The sequence below is a fragment of the Phoca vitulina genome, unplaced genomic scaffold (assembly GCF_004348235.1).
Source record: "Phoca vitulina isolate PV1807 unplaced genomic scaffold, GSC_HSeal_1.0 scaffold10, whole genome shotgun sequence".
Taxonomy (NCBI): Eukaryota; Metazoa; Chordata; class Mammalia; order Carnivora; family Phocidae; genus Phoca; species Phoca vitulina.
Genome location: NW_022589713.1, coordinates 34,491,495 through 34,514,039, shown reverse-complemented (window position 1 = coordinate 34,514,039; position 22,545 = coordinate 34,491,495).

Sequence of the window (22,545 nt, the reverse complement as noted above, 5' to 3'; positions counted from 1 at the left end):
TAGCAGTGAACAACCCAATAATGAAATTAAGAAACAATCTCATTTATAACAACAAAAACAAAGGAATAAACTACCGAGGAATAAAATTTAACAAAAGAAGTATAGGACACATCCAGTAAAATCTATAGAAAGTTGTTGAAAGAAATGAAATAAGATCCAAATAAAGGGAAAGATACTCCATATTCATGGTGCAGAAAAGTTAATCTGTTAAAATGGAAATAATCCCCAAGTTGTTCTACATCTTCAGTGTCAACCCTATCAAAATCCCAGCTTTGTTTTTGAAAAAATATTGACAATCTGGACTCAGAATAGCCAAAATGATCTTGAAAAGGAACAACACAGTTAAGGGACTTACACTTCTGGTTTCAAAACCTACTCCAGATAATGTGGTACTGACATTAAAAAAGACATAAAGGTCAATGGAACAGATTTGAGAATCCAGGAATAAACCCTCATGTTCATGGTCGATTGATTTTTGATAAGGGTACCAAGACAATTCAATGGGAAAAGAATTGTCTTTCCAACAAATGTTGCCTGAGAATTGTGATATCTACATGCAAAAGAGAATTTGGACCTCTCCCTCATATCATATACCAAAATTAACTCATTATAGATCATATACCCTAATGTAACAGCTGAAACTGTAAAATTCCTAGAATAAAACATCAGAGTAAATATTTGTGACTTTGAATTAAGTAATGATTTCTTAGATGTGATACCAAAAGCACAACAGCAAAAGAAAATAGATAATTGGACTTCATTAAAATTTAAAAATTTTGTGCATCAAAGACACTATCAAGAAAGTGGAAAGACAACTCACAGAATGGGAGAAAATATTTCCAAAACATATACCCAAAAGGGTCTTGTATCTTGAATACCTAAAGAAACTTATAAATCAACAATAAAAAGGTTTTAAAAAAACTCAATTTTTAAAATAGGTAAGTGAGCCAAATAAACATTTCTCTAAAGATATATAAATGGCCAATGAGTGCATGAAAGATGTCCAGCATCATTAATCTCTAGGAAAATGTAAATCAAAACCACAAAGAGATACCACCTCACATCCACTAGGACTGCTGTAATAAAAAAGATGGACAATAACTAGTGTTGGCAAGTATGTGGAAAAGTCAGAACTCATACGTTGCTGGTGGGCATGTACAATGGTGCAGCCACTATGGAAAATAGTTTGGCACTTCTTCAAAATGCTAAACATTCATAATAACCAAGCAATTGCATCCCTAGGTATAGACCCTAAGAAATGAGAATGTATGTCCACATAAAAACTTGTACAAGAATGTTCAAGCATTATTTAAAATATAAAAAAAAAAAATGAATACAACCTAAGTGTCCATCAACTGATAATAAATAAATATGGTATAATCATAAAATGGAATCTTATCCAGCAATAAAAAAGAAAGACTGATATATACTAAAAGAAGGGTGAACCTTGAAAGTACTTAGCTAAGTAAAAAAAGGACCATATATTTTATGAATCCATTTACATGAAATTTCCAGAATAGGCAAATCTGTAGAGATGGAAAATAGTTTATTTTTTTTAAGATTTTATTTATTTATTTATTTATTTATTTATTTATTTATTTGAGAGACAGAGAATGAGAGAGAGATAGCATGAGAGGGGAGAGAGTGAGAGGGAGAAGCAGACTCCCTCAGAGCAGGGAGCCCGATGAGGGACTCCATCCCAGGACACTGGGATCATGACCTGAGTCAAAGGCAGACGCTTCACCAAATGAAACACCCAGGTGCCATCCAGGCACCTGAGATGGAAAATAGTTTAGTGGTTGCTTGGGGCTTAGAAGGTTTGGGAGGTGAAGGGTGTTAAGCAAGAATGAGGATGATCACTAATGTGTGTGGGATTTCTTTTGTGGGTGTTAAAAAATTTTTTAAATTGGATTTTGGTGATAGTTGTATAAGTGTTTGAATATGCAAGAAACTGTTTGAACTATGTACTTTCAATAGGTGATTTTATCCTATGTGGAATAGATGTCAATAAAGCTGCTTTTTTTTCAAAAGAACAAGACCCAACTATAATATGCACAACACTGTAAATGAATCTCACAGACATTATAGTGAGCAAAAGAAGCCAGACACAAGAGTATATATTATGTGAACCCATTTACATGAAGTTCAAGAACTGATAAAATTAATCAAATAATAATAAAAGCCAGAATATTGATTACCTGTGGGAGAATAAGTGTTGACCAAGGAAAGGCATAAGAAAAACTTCTAAGCTGCTAAAAATGTTCTATATCTTGATTTGGATGATTGTTACATAGGCATATATGTATATGACTATTTTATCAGTCTCTACACTTAATTTAGAGCACTTTATGTTCTTCATATTTGTAAGTTGTTCCTCAGAAAGTTGAAATAAATAAAAACAACTGTGTATGTTAGCACTTTCTGGGTCAACAAGACATAGTAAAATGATAGATTGATATGCTGTTAAGAAGACAAGATTTAGCGGTGCCTGGGTGGCTCAGTCATTAAGCGTCTTCCTTCAGCTCAGGTCATAATCCCAGAGTCCTGGGATTTAGCCCTGCGTCGGGTTGCCTGCTCAGTGGGGAACCTTCTTCTCCCTCTCCCTTTGCCCCTCCCCCTGCTTGTGCTCTCTCTCTCTCTCTCTGTCAAATAAATAAATAAAATCTTAAAGAAAAGAAAGAAGACAAGATTTAGAGTTGAAAATCCTTTCTTCCAATATTGTTCCCCATTCCCTGGCTAGAAGATCTTCTGTAAATTATTTAATATGTATGATTCTCTCAGTGTTCAAATGAAGATGATGATAATATCTGCCTGAATGTTGCCTTGGTAGAGATTGAATATGAAAGTATTTTGTGAACTGCAAATGTTAGTAGATTTATTATAACTTCATGGATAATGCAAAATTCATGTATTTTCAAATAAACATGTATAGGGGTGTTCTAGAATTTTCTTAACTTAGACTCCTAGTATAACAACTCTTACTAAGTTAGGCTTTGTGCTAATATATTTGGACACTATGTAGTAAAGATGTAAAAGAAATAGTCCAATGGAACTCATTATTGTATTTTCTTTGTTCTGTTTCCAAATGAAGATCCCTTCATGAAGACCCATGGGAGAAATTCTATATTTTTATATCACTTGATCATTTATTTGTTCTTTGATTTATGGAAACTGATTATTTTTTTGAGATGCCTGCAAAACAAACAAACAAAAACAAAAACAAAACATAAAACGTGTGGCCTTTGCCTAACAAGGAATGGGATTTTTCTACATGTATCTTGGATCTCATTGTCACTCTTCACTTTATTCTATGCTTCCACTCATATTCTCTCTCTGCTTCAGTTCTCTGACTTACTCTAACTTGGTTTTATTACATTGTATATATCTTAGAGGTCCATTTCAAGTCATCTTTAGAAAGGGAGATTAAAATGAGCAAACAACAGCAACAGCAAAACAACTTAGTTAAATCGGAATCCAATTAGTTAATCATCTCCGCTCTAGAAGTCAAACACATAGCAGCTCAAGAAATATCCATAGATGTAGATACAGGTGCCCAATTTCACAAAATTTGCTGAAGGAGCATTTTTGGTGTCCTTTATGCTCATCTTAATATCAGAACTCTACTGACCAGAATGGAACCCTCAGAGGTCTGGAGATTTTGTACATTTTGTTTATCTCTCTAACCCCAGCCACAGGAACAGTGCCTGCCTCATGGTAGGCACTTAATCAGGGTTTGTTGAATTAATTAGTATAGTTTATAAAATGTAGTTTTTCACAACCTCAAAGCCATGGCTACAATTACACCAAATTTCTTACAAACTACCATGAAAATATCAGGTATAGACACATGGTTTATGTGAGAGGCAGAAGTCAATGAAAAGCACCTCATGGGTATTGGACAAATCAGATATTCTATTAGTTTTTTTTTAATAGAAAGTTTTTTCAATGGAAATAATAACACAAATTCAGTATGGAATTTTCCATGTAAGACGCTTGCTGCTCTGAATTCTACAAATAAGATTCTCACATAAGTGTAAAGTTTTACCATAAAGTAATCTACAACTTATTTTCTTATAAAATAAGTCATCCCTTTAAATCAGGCAGTGTCAATTTCACATGAAGCATTTATGCTACACTTTATAAGAAAGATGGTAAAGGAACTTCTTAAAAAGACATTTAAGGATGGGTAGAACAGAAGAAGGGAGAACAGCAATAAAATATTGTAAGTTGGAAAGCAGATGGGTGAGCGTAATCAAGTTAGCAGGAACTGAAGCATGAGCTAACAACAGGGAACACTGAGAACCAACCTAATCTACACCACGGAATTCTCAAAGGACTCAGAAACTGGCAGCAACAGACATTTCTGAAAGGGGGTGAAGGAGGGAGAGGCTTAAAATAAAAATGATTGCGTAAAAGTGTTGTAAGAAGTAGTTACTCTCCCAGACACTCCACCACTGCAGGCCACTGAAGGAAAACTCTTCTCTCACCTTAGCAGACTATAATTTTTTTTCTCTAGAGGGGGCAAATGGAAAGCTTTTGTAACAGGAAGGCCAGGCATTGTTGAAAGTATAACCTCTGAACCAAAAATGAAGACTAAGGGAAAATATGCCTACTGGAGGCTGATATTCCCAACCTTCAGAACACTGGCAGCCAGGCCATCATCCTCCAGGCAGAAAATCAGAAAACTCTCCTCTAGGGAATCTGACTGCCGAAAAACAAAGATATAAAATGTTCACATTGGAGTGTCCCAGTAAAAAACAGACTACGCTATCATCAAGTTAAATGTCAACTAACCCCACTCAGGTGTCAAGAGCTTACAGTTAGCTTTTAGTACAGAAAAACACAACTGATTTTTGTATATTGACCTTTTACTCTGTGAACTCTCTAAATTAGCTTATAGTTGTAGATAATAGTGGTTTGTTGATTCCTCTAAATATTCTACCTAATCAATCACGTCATCTATGAATAGAGATCATTTTACTTCTTCACTTATCTTTGGGCCTTTTATTTCCTTTCTTGCCTGATTGTGAAGGCTAGGCTCTCCAGTTCAATGTTGAATGTAGGGGGTAAAAGTCAACATCCTTACCTTGTTCCTGATCTTTGGGAGCAATCATTTAATGGTTTAACATTAAATATGATGTAAGCAATAGGTTTTTCATATAAGCCTCTATCAGACTGATGAAGTTCCCTTTGTTTCTAATTTGATTAAATGTGTTATTGTGAATGGATATTGAATTTTTTCAAATGCTTTTCTACATCTACTGAAATGATATATTTTCTCCTTTTTTTCTGTTAATATGGTGAATTGACTGATTTTCAAATATTAAATCAACTTTGCATTCCTGGAATTTGTTCACCAATATTTTGTTAAGAACCTTTGTGTTTATGGTGGTCCTAAGGGGAAAATACATAGCCATCCAAGTCTCACTCAAAAAAAAAAAAAAAACAGAAAAATCCCGAATTCACCCACTAACTCTACACCTTAAAGAACTAGAGAAAAAGCAATAAATGATGCCTAAGCCATGCATTAGAAGAGAAATAATTAAGATTAGAGTAGAGATCAATGAATTAGAAACCAGAAACACAGTAGATCAGATCAATGAAACTAGAAGCTGGTTCTTTGAAAGAATTAATAAGATGGATAAACCACTGGCCAGACTTATCCAAAAGAGAAGAGAAAGGACCCAAATTAATAAAATTATGAATGAAAGGGGAGAGATCACGACTAACACCAAAGAAATAGAAACAGTTATTAGAAATTATTATCAACAACTATATGTCAATAAACTGAGCAATCTGGATGAAATGGGTATCTTCCTGGAAACCTATAAGCTGCCAAGACTGAAACAGGAAGAAATTGACAACCTGAATAGGCCAATAACCAGTAATGAGATTAAAGCAGTGATCAAAAACCTCCCCAAAAAACAAGAGTCCAGGGCCTGATGGATTCCCTGGGGAATTCTACCAAACATTCAAAGAAGAAGTAATACCTATTCTACTGAAGCTGTTTCAAAAAATAGAAACAGAAGGAAAGCTTCCAGACTCATTCTATGAGGCCAGCATTACCTTAATCCCCAAACCAGGCAAAGACCCCATCAAAAAGGAGAATTTCAGACTGATATCATGATAAATATGGATTCCAAAATCCTCAACAAAATCCTAGCTAATAGGATCCAACAATACATTAAAAGGATCATCCACCACAACCAAGTGGGATTTATCCACGGAATGCAAGGGTGGTTCAACATTTGCAAGTCAATCAGTGTGATAGAACACATTAATAAGAGGAGAGAGAAGAACCATATGGTCCTCTCAATTGATGCAGAAAAAGCATTTGACAAAATACAGCATCCTTTCCTGATTAAAACTCTTCAGAGTATAGGGATAGAGGGAACATTTCTCAAGTTCACAAAATCCATCTATGAAAAACCCACAGTGAATTTCATCCTCAATGGGGAAAAGCTGAGAGCCTTTCCCTTAAGATCAGGAACACATCAAGAATGCCCACTCTCACCACTATTGTACAACATAGTACTAGAAGTCCTAGCAACAGCAATCAGACAATAAAAAGAAATAAAAGGTATTCAAATTGGCAAAGAAGAAGTCAAACTCTCTCTTTTTGCAGATGACATGATACTTTATGTGGAAAACACTCCACTCCCAAATTACTAGAACTCATCCAGCAATTCAGTAATGTGGCAGGATACAAAATCAATGCACAGAAATCAGTTGCCTTCTTATACACTAACAATGCAACTATAGAAAGAGAAATTAGAGAAATGATTCTATTTACAATAGCATCAAAAACCATAAGATACCTCGGAATAAACCTAACCAAAGAGGTAAAGGATCTGTACTCTAGGAACTACAGAACACTCATGAAAGAAATTGAAGAAGACACAAAAAGATGGAAAAACATTCCATGCTCATGGATCGGAAGAATAAACATTGTGAAAATGTCTATACTGCCCAGAGCAAGCTATACCTTCAACGCCATCCCAATCAAAATTCCAATGACATTTTTCAAAGCACTGGAACAAACGATCCTAAAATTTGTATGGAATCAGAAAAGACCCCAAATCACCAAGGAAATGTTGAAAAAGTAAAACAAAGTTGGGGGCATCATGTTGCCCGATTTCAAGCTATACTACAAAGCAGTGATCACCAAGACAGCATGGTACTGGCACAAAAACAGACATACAGACCAATGGAACAGAATAGAGAGCCCAGATATGGACCCTCAACTCTATGGTCAAATAATCTTCAGCAAAGCAGGAAAAAATATGCAATGGAAAAAAGACAGTCTCTTCAATAGATGGTGCTGGGAAAATTGGACAGCCACATGCAGAAGAATGAAACTTGACCATTCTCTAACACCATTCACAAAGATAAACTCAGAATGGATGAAAGACCTCAATGTGAGAGGGGAATCCATCAAAATCCTAGAGGAGAACATAGGCAGTAACCTCTTTGACATCGGCCACAGGAACTTCTTTCAAGATACCTCTCCAAAGGCTGGTGAAACAAAAGCAAAAATGAACTTTGGGACTTCATCAAGATAAAAAGCTTCTGCACAGCAAAGGAACAGTCAACAAAACAAAGAGGCAACCCACAGAATGGGAAAAGATATTTGCAAATGACACTACAGATAAAGGGCTGGTATCCAAGGTCTATAAAGAACTTCTCAAACTCAACACCCAAAAAACAAATAATCAAGTCAAAAAATGGGCAGAAGACATGAACAGACAGTTCTCCGAGGAAGACATACAAATGGCTAACAGACACATGAAAAAATGTTCACCATCATTAGCCATCAGGGAAATTCAAATCAAAACCACATTGAGATACCACCTTACACCAGTTAGAATGGCAAAAATTGACAAGGCAAGAAACAACAAATGTTGGGGCACGTGAGTGGCTCAGTCGTTGAGCGTCTGCCTTTGGCTCAGGTCATGATCCCAGGGTCCTGGGATCGAGTCCCACATCAGGCTCCCTGCTCGGCGGGAAGCCTGCTTCTCCCTCTCCCACTCCCCCTGCTTGTGTTCCTGCTCTCACTTTCCATGTCTCTGTCAAATAAATAAATAAAATCTTAAAAAAAAAAAAAAGAAACAACAAATGTTGGAGAGGTTGTGGAGAAAGGGGAACCCTCTTACACTGTTGGTGGGAATGCAAGTTGGTACAGCCACTTTGGAAAACAGTGTGGAGGTGCCTCAAAAAATTAAAAATAGAGCTACCCTATGACCCAGCAATTGCACTACTGGGTATTTACTCCAAAGACACAAACGTAGTGAAAAGAAGGGCCATATGCACCCCAATGTTCATAGCAGCAATGTCCGCAATAGCCAAACTGTGGAAAGAGCCGAGATGCCCTTCAACAGATGAATGGATAAAGAAAATGTGGTCCATATATACAATGGAATATTACTCAGCCATCAGAAAGGATGAATACCCAACTTTTACATCAACATGGATGGGACTGGAGGAGATTATGCTAAGTGAAATAAGTCAAGCAGAGAAAGTCAATTATCGTATGATTTCACTTATTTGTGGAACATAAGGAATAGCATGGAGGACATTAGGAGAAGGAAGGGAAAAATGAAGGGGGGGAACTCAGAGGGAGAGATGAGCCATGAGAGACTATGGACCCTGAGAAACAATCTGAGGGTTTTGAGGGGGGGGGATCGGTTAGCCTGGTGATGGGTATTAAGGAGGGCACGTACTGCATGGAGCACTGGGTGTTACACGAAAACAATGAATTGTGAATCACTACATTAAAAACAAATGATGTATTGTATGGTGACTAACACAACATAATAAAATAAAATTTAAAAAATAAATAAATAAAATATTAATAAAAAAAGATCCTTTGTGTTTATATTCATGAGTCATACTGTGTGTGTGTGTGTGTGTGTGTGTGTAACTATCTTTCTTTTATATATTTTTAATGTTTTTGTTTGGCTTGGATATCAGGGTGTTACTGACCTCATAAAATGAGTTGATTAGGGCAATTGTCCTCTATTTTCTGAAAGATTTTGTATAATGTTGGTGTTATCTCTTCCTTAAATGTTGAATAGAACCATTTGAACCATCTCGGCCTGAGTTTTCCACATTTAAAACAGACATCTAGACATCCAAGGATTGTTCCTGATTTGACATTACAATCAACTAGCAAGCTTTGAAGAAATATGCCCCAATAGCAGAGGTTTAGATTTGATTGGTCTGTGGTGTTCCTAAGCATCATTATTTTTTTAAGCCCCCTAGGTTGTTCTGATTATACTCAGAGTGGAGAACCTCTCCTGTAACATGAAAGCTAGAGACAAAAACCACCAGAAAAGAGCAATCTGGAAGAAAGACTGTGCAAGTAAACGACAATTCTAAAAAAAAAAAAAGAAAAAGAAAAAGAAAAAAAACTACTACTGATATTCTCAAAGACAACAGAGAAGATACTGAGACCATGAAGAAAAGAACAGATGTTACGACTCAGAAGTTAAGTAGTACTGATTTCAAATACTGAATCCCCATATTTTCCTGGTTATGTGACCTTGAGCTAATTAAGTTCTTTGAAACTATTTCCTCACCTGCAAAACAACAATAATAATAAAATCACCTCTCGAGTTGCTGTGAATATTAAGTGAGACAACACTTGGAAAACAGTTAGGAAAGTGCCTGCCACAAGGTATTAATTAGTAGTATGTAGCAGTCACTCTAGCTGAAACTCCTTTCACGGTGACTTGTTAAATTGAATCAAGTAGGAAAAATGCCCTCAGCAGCATTAAATTAAATAAGCTAACTGGTGAAATTACTATCTAAATCTAAAAGGCACCAATGCATTAATGGAGAAGAGTGGAACAAGGGGAAAGGGTGTAAATTAAAATTAGTTAAACGTAGGGATGATTCACTTCTAAAATGTGTCCTCATTTATTATAAAAATTAGCTTGGAAGTTGCTCGCTCACATTTCCTCAGTATTCAGTACAAGTTCAAATTTGCCACAGAAGCCTGGACACTCAACAGCATCTGTGCAAAAATCACAGAACAAACCAGAAGAATGGCTCTCTGGGTGATCGTTCATTAAATATTTTCTTAAGCTTTAATCTCGTTTCAACTTCAGGATTCCCTAATTCAGTAAAGAGTAAAATAAATAACAATTCAATCTACAATTCTCTATTTCTGCTGCAGATTATTCAGACTTCTCAAGGCTAAAGGGAGGAATAAATAAAATAAGGCCTGGAAAGCACATGACTTGGTACATAACCCCAGCAAATGTTCACTGACATCATCATAATTATCGTTATGACTCAGGGCAAAACTAGCTAATGATGAACTTGAAATTCTTCACATGCAATATGAGAATGTTAGCCTGGAATAGCTCTGTATCCCCTATCTCAAAAAGTCCATTTAGAATAAGTATTTGGGATTCGACAGTTGTTTATTTTCAGTTGGCAATAAATTATGTTGGTAGATATCTGTAATGTTTATTAATACTAAAGATACGCAGAGTGTTTGCTCAGAATCATCTGACCAGCACCATTCATTACTTACCATAACATAGACCCGGCCAAAAATGTGAAAATAGCTTGTTGTTCAAGAGTTAATTAGACTAAGAGAACAGGAACATTCTTAAATTCTGACTTAAATGGCAAGATGCCATTCCCTGGCTAGTTCTTATCTATTTGAACACAAAATTAAAAAAATGACATCCTGCGAGGGAGGTCCATGTCCCATCAGCATCACACCATCTCACTTAAATTTACCTGCATGAGGAGTATACACATTGCCTTTTACCCTTTTGTGGGCTCTTAGACAAGGTGGACAGCAGTAAAGCTCCCTAAGTCTCAGAGAGAGACTAAAAATTACATGTGTCTTAGCTGTCCATAAGCTTTCTATGGAATTGTCAGACCTGAAGTTAATAGTGTTTAGATGACCAACAAAATGTGTTTCAGAACCACCTTTCCCAGAAATTGCCAATAAAGGAAAATAATAAAAGTTCTTAGGTTACAAAACACCAAGAGGAAATGGCCCACTTTTCATGCTGCATGACCTGGGAGAATATGAAAAGTCCAGTAACTGTCTGCTCCAAAAAATCTCTCCTGGCAATCAAGTAAAATCATCCTTCATAACAAGACATATTCTTAAAACTCTGCTTAATGTCGTTTGCAGAAGGGGGCACCACGTTAGCAACAGCATTTTCAAATGGGAAAAAATCAGTGAGGTCATTACACGACAGGCATCCGGGCAAATGCAGGCAATTTTCTCCTTTTATTTATCTTTGTATTCTTAGGAGCATCTAGCCTACTTAGAGAAAGTAAAAACTAACACCAGGATAATAACAATCATCTTAACATTAGGTAAAGGGCCTGAAACTATTTATATTTAGAGCTATTCAAAAGAAACACACAATTGTACATGCTCACATCAAGAACCCTAATTTTGAGATTGCATCCCTACCTAGAAAATGTCTTTTGATGATTCAGATTCTTCTTTGTATGAGGGCGGCTTATTAGCTTTTAGATCAAGAACTTTTCACTCATGGACCTCCCTCAGCTGCCTGTAGAGACAAGCCATTCCTGCAAAGGTTCCCAGAAGATATATGCCCACCAAGAATTGTCCAAAGTCTTTACTACCAATGTACAACTAGTATCCAGTTGGGAACTTTATACTGGAATGTCAGGGGCCATTGTTTTCACCCATAGGTTAGAAAATGTCTGACTATTTTTTCAAATGCATGTGAATATTTTTTCCTTCTACTTCTATTGATGTGGGAAACAAAGGCAAAGGAAAATTAGATTTCCTTACTGCCTATGGCCCATTGACAAGTCCTTGAAACAGGTAGAGTAACTTTCCACTGGGAGATCAGCAGGTGCCCAGATGTTAAAAATGACCTTTTCCTAACAATAGCTAGCCCACTCAAGGTCTTGGAAACCTTGTTTCCAAAATTCCTTAGAGACTTACGCTATCCCTAATCCCCTCCCAACTTGAAAGTATTATAATCCGTCACCCATCACAACCCCAGTGCAGCTCTTTCTGTCCACAGTTCCTGTCCCCCTGCTTTAATAATATTTTTTGCACCGAAGACAGCTCAAGAATTCTTTCTTGGCCATCGGTTCCGAACCCCAACATTTCCTACATCACTATGGTGCTTTACTTATTCTTACTGAGCTTGCATTTCCTAAGACAATATCTTAGAGAGATTTTACCAAAATGAATCCATGAGATGGTTGCACTGATGATTACAAAACACTGCCATTTGAAAGATTGCCTCCCAAGTTGGGACAGAAGACCAAATCTACAACAAGGACAGTACCCTTTGCTAGCATTGCTTCTCTCATCAATAGCATTTTTCTTGGAAAACGCTTAGGTAGATGATTTGACTATTTGTACTGTGGATGTACCAAACGTCCACATGATTCTAATTGTCTGTCAAAAAGAAAAATCTTATTAGAAAACTTAGACGGCATTCGTTACTTTTACATACTGGTGGTTTTGTGAAGAAGATGTAAATCATTATGTAAACTGACTCTTAATGGGTGATTCACTTAAAGAATGACTTCCTGTTTTGCTATACAAATAAATAACAACTGCATTTTACTGTCAGTATAATCATCAAGGCAAGGACTCCTTCTGGTGTTAGATTGTATTGTAATTCTTCCTTTTTTTTTTTTTAAGATTTTATTTATTTATTTGACAGAGAGAGACACAGCGAGAGAGGGAACACAAGCAGGGGGGAGTGGGAGAGGGAGAAGCAGGCTTCCCGTGGAGCAGGGAGCCCGATGCGGGGCTTGATCCCAGGACCCTAGGATCATGACCTGAGCCAAAGGCAGATGCCTAATGACTGAGCCACCCAGGCGCCCCAAATTGGCCACTCGTTGATACCTCTGAGACTCAGCAAAATAACAAACTGATTTCCAAAAACAGCCTTTAGTATACATATGCATTATATATTTAGTATATATGTATATTTTTTTATTAATTTTTTAGAAAAGCCAAACGGCCATACTCCTGCACAAAGAGTTCAGCTGGGCCTGAAAAACAGCCAACCCTGGTTATATAATGAAAATTGACTGTGGCTCTGAAAGCTCACTCAGAAGCTTCCAGCAGGATTTCATCACAACGCAGACTATGGTATTTATATGGATGGGCTAGCTTAATAAGATGTTTCACCAGCTTCTTAACTTTCACTGCAAATATTTCTCTAGAAGCCAAGCCCTCCAATCCCGCTAATTTTGTGGGCTTGAAGTATTAATTATAGCTTAAAATCTACAAAAACAAGCAGAAAAAGCTGTAAGCTTCTATGCCTGTTGCTTTCCACACTGTTTGGCCATGACATTTTTTTTAAAGTCTGTTTTAGCCCCAGTTAGCAGGAAGTTCAGCATTTTAGAGTCAGTATGATCTATAGATCTTGAAATCTTCCACATATTCTAAGTCCTTAAAGAACCACTTGCCTCATTTTAAAATATATGCTGCATGATCAGGCTTTAAAACAACAAAGAGAAAAAATTCACTAAGCTAATGCATGAATCATATTTGGTTGAAATCTCAATTTAACCGAAAGTGACTTTTATTTTAAACTATTTTTGTGACTTAATCAAATGTCTATTCCTTTTATTAAAAGAAACAAACAAAAAATCTTTTACTGTATTCTACCAATTATGTAATAAAGATCTTTTTCTAAACCTCTATTGTTATACATATGCGGTTCTTATATGATTGTAATCATCGTGTACATACCATATGATTGCTATTTATTATTTAGCAGAGTTCTCTGTGTATCTCCAAAGTTCACACATTTGTCAGATTTATAGGCTATAAAATATTTTATTGATATACCACAGTGAACTAACTCATTTCCCCATATTTGGGCATTTGTCGTGACTTTTACAATATATGCATTATGATTTAGTGGTGTAGTAGTTTCCTAGGGATGCCAGAACAAAGTACCACAAACTGGGATAGTTTAAAACAATAGAAATTCATTCTCTCACAGTTCTGGAGAGTAGAAGTCTAAAATCAAGCTGTTGGCAGAGCCGCACTCCTTTTAAACCCTTAAGGGGAAGATCCTTTCTTGCCTCTTCCAGCTTCTGGTATCCCCAAGCTTTCCTTGGCTTGTGGCAGCTTAACTCCAATCTCCATTTGTGTCCTCACATGGCCATCATCCATCTGAGCCTCTTCTTTTCTTTTTATAAGGACACCAATCATATGAACTAAGGACTGCCCTGCTCCAGTATAACCTCCAAATTAACTTAGCGTACATCTGCAACAACCCTATTTTCATATAATGTTCCTGGAAGGATATGGAATTTTAGGGGACATTTTCCTTCCCAGTGCATGTACCCTGAACCATTATTTATACAGGAAAATAAAATGCCTTCACATTTTAATGACATGATTTCCAAAAATATATATGTATGTTATTTATCTTATCTAATCAGTTGGCAGTTTCTGTAAGAAAAAAAATTCTGTTTTTCATATTATTTTTTAAATCCTGATTATCCCACGGACATAAAATCCAACTACTATCCACTATATATGTAAGGGAATAAAAAGGTTTTATAGCCATCATATATTTAGTTTCATGTCCTCTAATCAATTCTCTTTAACTCCAAAGATAAAAAAAATTCCCCCACAGATTCTTATTTTTGACAGAGGTTTCGAATGGAATAAATAGCTATTTATTCCTCAGAGTCTATAGAGGAGATCCCATATCTCAGAAGAGAAGGGAAGCTTATAAACAGAAAAAAAAAATTTGTATTTCACCCTTCACCATCATCAACATTCTACAAATATTTCTTGATCTTTAAAAAACTCCAGTGTACTCTTTCAAAAAATGGAACACCCAAAATGTAAGATGAGGATATAGTCTATTCAATGGGGGAAGAGTCTGAAAAGGCAAAGTACCAAAGTGCATCCATCAGCTTTGCAAACATCCTATGAGAAAGGGGTATCTGACATATATACTTCCTTCAGCCAACTTTTTAAAAAGGAGTAGACTTTGAACACCCTTATCCCTTTCCCCTCAATTCATTCTCTGTGAATATGTCAGGACATGTTTTCAAGGGTCTTGAAATAGGACAAAACTCTGTGTGAGGGGAAATGAAGAGTGACACCATATTTATTCTGAAGACTGAGATCACTAGTAAAATATTACAATCTGTTGTTTTTTCATTAAGACTATTTTTAGAGCAGGTTAAGGTCATAGCAAAATTGGGGGGAGGGTACAGACATTCCCCATGTTCCCCACGCACCCCTTGCCTGCACACATGCACAACATTCCCCACCGGGTGGTACCTTTGTTACAGTTGAATCTACAATGACATGGCATAATCAAAATTCACGGTTTACATTATGGTTCACTTATGGTGGTGTACATTCTATGACTTTGGACGAATGTATAATGACATATATCCATCATTATGGTATCATACAGGCCATTTTTCACCCTAGAAATCCTTTGTGCTCTGCCTGTTCATCCCTTCCCCTGCTCTCCAATCCCTGGCAACCACTGACCCTTTTATTACCTCCATAAGTTTGCCTTTTCCAGAATGTCATGTAGTTGGGAATCAAATAGTATATGACCTTTCAAATTGACTTCTTTCACTTAGGAATATGCGTTTAAGTTTCCTGCATGTCTTTTTATGGCTTGAGAGTTCACTTCTTTTTAGCACCGAGTAATATTCCATTCTCTGGATGTACTGCAGTGGATTTATCCCTTCACCTACTGAAGGGTATTGGATTGTTTCCAAGTTTTGGCAATTATGAATAAAGTTGCTCTAAACAATTATGTGCTGGTTTTTGTGGAGATATAAGTTCTCAATTCCTTTGGGTAAATACCAGAGTGTGATTGCTGGATCATATGGTAGTAATTTGTTTATAGTTTTATAAGAACTTGCCAAACTGTCTTCCCAGAAGCCATTGGCTTGCTTTGACAACAACTGGGAAAAGAATGACCCTTCACTGGAGTAGTATCAGACCTTCACAAACACCAGCAGCTGTTCTCTGGATAATGCTAATTATGTTCTGTAGATGATTATATTCTATAGTTTTAAGTTGCTATCCCCCTCCCCCCCTTCAGGTGATCCTGAAGTCCTACATAATCACTATTATGCTAATCACTGTGAACCTATTATGCTTGTACTACACATCTTACCTCCAGTAAGTCTCAGATGTGAAACATATATACTGGTAGCCCTTTCTATTTCTAAATGACATAATCACTTTCACTGGAAAACATTTTTAGGAATGCAAGGTCAGTGACCAAGGCTGCACTTCCCCAAATGACAGCCATGTCACTTCCAGAGACAGGATACTTTCAGAATGAGAGGCCAAGATGAGGCCTGCCATTTGATGAGGAATTGGAAAAATGAGCACAGTTGCCAGGGAGCTTGGCTCTCCAGAAACAAAACACTTGTCCCTTTTTTTTGTTTTCCCTTCTCAATAAGGCGAGTGAATTCTCAACTTCAAGGTATGCAGATAGTGTTCTATTTGTTTTGGAGGAGTTAGCGTTAACTTTTCACAGTTGGGACTGCTAAGAAGAAAACAGGGAAACAGAAATAAAGAGTTCCCCAGGAAATAGACTGCCTACAATCAGAATTCTAAAAAGTTCATAAATAGCTGTTTCCCTGATATTTCAGACAAATATGGAGATCTTTTCTTAGATGATGGGGGGAAAAAATATTTCTGAGTTATTCTGGTGAGTTTACTAATTCAGCTGGATCCAATGTAAGAAGCGAAATAATTTCATTTTTTAATTGGCAATTCTAGGGGCCAAAGTAACCTAAAGCAACAGCAAGCTAGTCTACTTAGCCAAGACGACAGGGTCACAATTTCCCTGTTCCACCATTCCTTCCCTGTCTGAAAAACCTTCTCCCTACTCTGAGGCTACTTAAGTGGCATGTATGGCTCTTGTTCCCTTCACTTGATCTATTCCCCCCTCCCGTCTACTCATGGTTTGATTCCCCACCATAACATGGCTCTCTCAGAAGATGCCAATGACCTGCGAATCCTAAAATATCTCCGTGCAGCCTTTCTCTTGATGACCAATCTCCTCTTTCTGAAGCTCCCTTTTGTCCTGGCTTAGGTCGCTTTTCTTCCAACTTCATCTCTGATGATTTCCTCCAGTGTACTGTGCTGAGAGCTGAGCTTCTAGGCACATATTACTTACGTTTATTTCCTCATACATCCACATATAATGGTCGAGTGCCTTTTAAGTGCTTGAACTGCCCTGGGTTCTGACTTCACCTCTCTTTTCTCTCTTATCTCTATAATTTCTTCCTCTGCTATTTCATCCAGACTCAGCTCTGTTCATCACCTCCTTTTTGGCCACGGCTTTAATACATATATCCTTAGCATTTCTTTCCTGGGCTTGTACAATAGGTTCTTCAATGAGCTTCCTGCTGACACTTTCACTAACTTCCTTCATCCCATAGAAAGTTGTCTTCCCCTTTCCCTCTTTCCCTTCCTTTCTCTCCATTATTTCTCTACTATTTAGTATAAAATGAGTTTCAAAAATCCCCCCAATTTCTACAAAGAAGAAAAAAAACTGCAAAGCCAATACCCAAGGTCAACCATTTCACCTTCAGTGGGCTTTCTGCCAGAGTTTTCCCAGTACAGATTTTTTTAAAAGGAGTCAGGGGAAGTGTACTTTTTCAGCCTTCAAAGATCAGATAAATCCCAACTATTTAAACTCTTCCAAAACATAAGGAAGAAACCTTTCAAATACTTTTTTGCAGTCAGCAAAATTCTGATAAGAAACCTGATACAGATAACCCACCAAAATAAAACAAAACACAAAAGAACAATGTATCAATCTCACTTGTGGAAACTAAAAACACTAAATAAAATATGAGCAAATACAGTCAAAAATTAAAATGCCCAAAAAAAAGAGTGAAAAAATTATTTCATATACAGAACTTTATTGATTTTAAATAGGACATTTATAGGACAAGAAGACATTCTAATCATTAACTCAAATAATGCTAAATAAGACCTTTGATACAACCCAAATTACATTCCTACCTAAAAAAGAACTCTGAGCAAAAATAGGAGTGAATGATACTTCCTTGACATGATACTGATGTTCATCTGATCATCATGCTTAATAATGAAAAATGAGGGGCGCCTGGGTGGCTCAGTTGGTTAAGCAACTGCCTTCGGCTCAGGTCATGATCCTGGAGTCCCAGGATCGAGTCCCGCATCGGGCTCCCTGCTCAGCGAGGAGCCTGCTTCTCCCTCTGACCCTCCCCACTCTCATGTACTCTCTCTCATTCTCGCTCTCTCAAATAAATAAAGAAATCTTTAAAAAAAATAAAATAAAATAATGAAAAATGAGAAAAGTTCCCTTGATATCAGGAACAAGAAAAGAAATTCTAGTTTACTATTGTTTGCAAACACCAAACAATGCGTATTTGTAGGTAATATGCCAGGATGTGTGCAAAATTTGAGATTATCAACAGAAGGAAAAACCTAGAAACAGTAAGATTTCATTCAGTAGTTTTGCATAATATTCACAAATAAGACTGATCTGTGGTTTCCTTTGGAGGAACTATCTATGGAATAGTGTTTTCTGGCTTTGCAAATGGAATTTCGTAGTGTTTCTTCTTTTTGTTTTTAAACCATTTAAATAGACTGAATATATCTGATTTTTGAGGGTTGAACAATTCACATGTTAAAGAACAACAACAAAAAAGCAAAACCCTATGCCTGAAGAAAACCTGGTAGGAACCCAGTAAAATAGTTACAAAGTAATTATATATAGTCAATAGTTTTTTTATACAAACAATAACTAAGCACACAATACAATGGATTTAAAAGTATTATCCATAATAGCAAAAGTCTATGGATAAATCTCAAAAGGCACGTGTAGAACACATACACACCCCAAAAAAAGAGAAGGGAAAAAAAAAAAAAACTTCAAGCTTGTGCTGAGGGCCATACAGGTGATAAATAAGTAGAAAGATATATCATGATATTTTATAGGAAATGTCAATAATGTAAAAGAATATTTTTTTTTTTTTTAAAGATTTTATTTATTTGACAGAGAGAGATACAGCGAGAGCAGGAACACAAGCAAGGGGAGTGGGAGAGGGAGAAGCAGGCTTCCCGCTGAGCAGGGAGCCCGATGTGGGACTCGATCCCGGGACCCCGGGATCATGACCTGAGCCGAAGGCAGACGCTTAACGACTGAGCCACCCAGGCGCCCAATAATGTAAAAGAATATTAAAAGTTGAATTTCTAAATTTAATGAGATCCCAATGAGAAATAAAGAAGTTTAAGACTGAAGGAAGCAGGGCTTTAAAAATCATGGCTATGCACACCATGTATCTGATAATGGGTTAATATCTACAATATATAAGGAACTTTATATATATAACTATATAGATATAGATAGATATAGAAATATACATATCATACAACTCAAGAGCAAAAAAGTCAAATAATTCAATTAAGAAATTGGCAAAGGATCTGAATAGACATTGTTCCAAAGGAGGCATATAAATGGCAAGCAAGTACATAAAAAGTTGCTCAACATCACTAATCATCAGGGAAATGCAAATCAAAACCACAATGAGATATCATCTCACAACTATTATCAAAAAGACTAGCAATAACAAATGTTGGCAAGGATGTGGAGAAAAAGGAAACCTTATGCACTATTAGTGGGAATGTAAATTAGCGCAACCACTCTAGAAAACATAATAGAGAGTCCTCAAAAAATTAAAGATAGTACCACTCTATGATCCAGCAATTCCATTTCTAGGTATATATCCAAAGGGAACAAAAACAGTATCTTGAAGACATATCTGCACTCCCACATTCATTGCAGCATTTTTACAAGATATGGAAACAACTTCAGTATCCATTGATGGATGAGTAGATAAAGAAAATGTAGTGTGTATATATATATATATATATATACATATATATATACACACAATGGAATATTATTTAGTCTTAAAAAGGAAAGAAATCCTGCCATTTGTTACAACATGGCTAAACCCAGAAGGCATTATCCTAAGTGAAATAAGCCAGACACAGAAAGACAAGTACTGTTGGATCTCATTTATATGTGGAAAAAAAGATTAACTCGTAGAAACAGAGTAGAAAAAAAAATAGAAAGAAAAAAGAAACAGAGTAGGATGGTGGTTACCTGGGAAGTGGGGAGACGTTGGTCAGAGTACAAACTTTTGGTTATAAGATGAGTAAGTTCTGAGGATCTAATGTACAAAATGGTGACTATAATTAATAATATTAAACTGTCTACTTGAAATCTTCTGAGTAAATCTAACAGGTTCTCATCACAACAAAAATAAATAAAAGGTAATTATGTGGGGTGATGGATATGTTAATTAACTTAATTGGGGTAAATATTTTATAATTTATATGTATATAAAATCATCACATTGTACACTTTAAATTGTACAATTTTCTTTATCAATATACCTCAAAAAAACTGGATAAAAGGAGAAAAATTTTTAAATAAAAATTAAAATACTTCATAACTCTGAAGTTCACCCAGAAAAATATATATGTGAAAATAGCTACGAGAACCCAAAAAGAGAGAAGTAACAAGCACTGTCAGCATTTTAAAATATTTAACATTACAGTATTTAAAAGAGTATCATATTGGTAGAGGAATGAACAGACATAGCAATGAAACAGAATCCAGAAACAGATCCAAATACCTATGGGGATTTAGTCTGTAATAAGGATGGAATTTTTAAATAATGGAGTAAAGATGGATTATTTCATAAAAGGTATTTGAAAGTAGAGTAACAGTTGGAAAAGTTAGCTGGATTACTACTTAATTACTTACAACAAAATTAATTCCAGAACAATAAAAGGCTTAAATTTTTTTTTTTTTTTTTTTTTTTTTTAAGATTTTATTTAGTTGACAGAGACAGTGAGAGTGGGAACACAAGCAGGAGGTAGTGGGAGAGGGAGAAGCAGGCTTCCTGCCGAGCAGGGAGCCCGATGCGGGGCTCGATCCCAGGACCCTGGGATCATGACCTGAGCCGAAGGCAGACGCTTAATGACTGAGCCACCCAGGCACCCCTTAAATTTTTTTTAATGAGACTTTAAAGTAACTAGAAGAAAGCAAGTGAAAACTCAGAAGACACAAAGGCAAAATTTGTTCTACTTGATAGAATAATACACTTTATCACTTTTTCAGGCAAAGATGCACTAAACAAAGTGAAACGACAAAGGAGTAAAAGTGCATGTGTATGGAATACCTGTGACAAAGTGCTAATTCTAAATATGTAATATACTTGACAAAGTGCCAGTTTAATAGGAAAATACGCTATCTTTGTTTTAATTTTCAGTTCTGTAATTATAAAGGAAGTCGAGCTTCTTTCCATGTGTTTATTGGCCATTTATATTTCTGAGCTGTTTTTAGGGATAGGGAAGGGGAAGGAACTAAGCAAGGATGTGGTCTCAGTTAGAGTCTGGCTTCAGCCTGGTCCCACCGGTTGCTGTAGAGCATGAGCTGCACCAGTTACCTCACCTTGAGACAAAGGGGGCTTGTTCTTTTGTACTCCCATGCCAGTCAGTCACTGACTAGGGGCTAAACTATCTCTTGAGATGGCTCCCATTCACTGAGGACAGTTCTTGAAAAAGGGTACAGTTGTTATCTCATTGCAGCTACACCACACTCAGCTGGGAGGAGGATGCATGCCCTACTAATGGGGTTCTGGGAACGGGGGCAACAGCGTCTCCCGCCATCACCAAAATAATCTCACCCTGTTGCCCTGAGCTCCAACCACTCAAGAACACTTGAGTGTTCTGAGGATCTGAATAGATATTGTTCCAAAGAAGGCATATAAATGGCCAACAAGTACATAAAAAGTTGCTCAACTTTTTAAATATGCCTGGCACATCCATTATTCCATGCCTTTCCCGGAATAACTTTTCTACCCTGTCCAACTATCTAAATCCCACACAATCTTTGATATAGCCCAAACCCTTTTACATCTGCGAAAGTTCTGCCTCCTCAATTCAGAATGTATTAGCCCTATGTCTCCCATTGGAGTTTCTTCGTACCTCTCTTGTGGCATTTATTTTGTGTGCTTTTTAATACAGTTAAATGTTCACATTTTCTTGCTCCCAAATCAAGATGGAAGTCATTCATTTCATCCTGCAGTTTGTAACAAATAATTAGAAGCTCGGTCTTCCTCAAAAGTTTATAAATGCCTTTGGTGTGAAAACGGAGTCTTAGTCACCATCTTTCATGTCCTTAGTACCTAGCATGAAACCCAGTGAATGTTTGTTGAATTGAGTTGAATCAAGTATAATACCAAAAAAATAAAAAGGAACTGTTTTTCTATCTGGCCCATCTGGCATGGAAATAAAAAAAAATTTTTTTTAAAAACGTGATTTCTCATTTGCTGGCTTTCTTTTTAGTCTATTCCTCTCTTTCTTTTGTGATCCTACTAACCCTTCAGTATAAACATTTTATTCACTCTGTTCGGATTTTTTTCATGTACTAACAAATAGCATAATTCAATTGACTGCCCTCTTTATAATTCAACATTTTACATCTTTTAATGGTGATG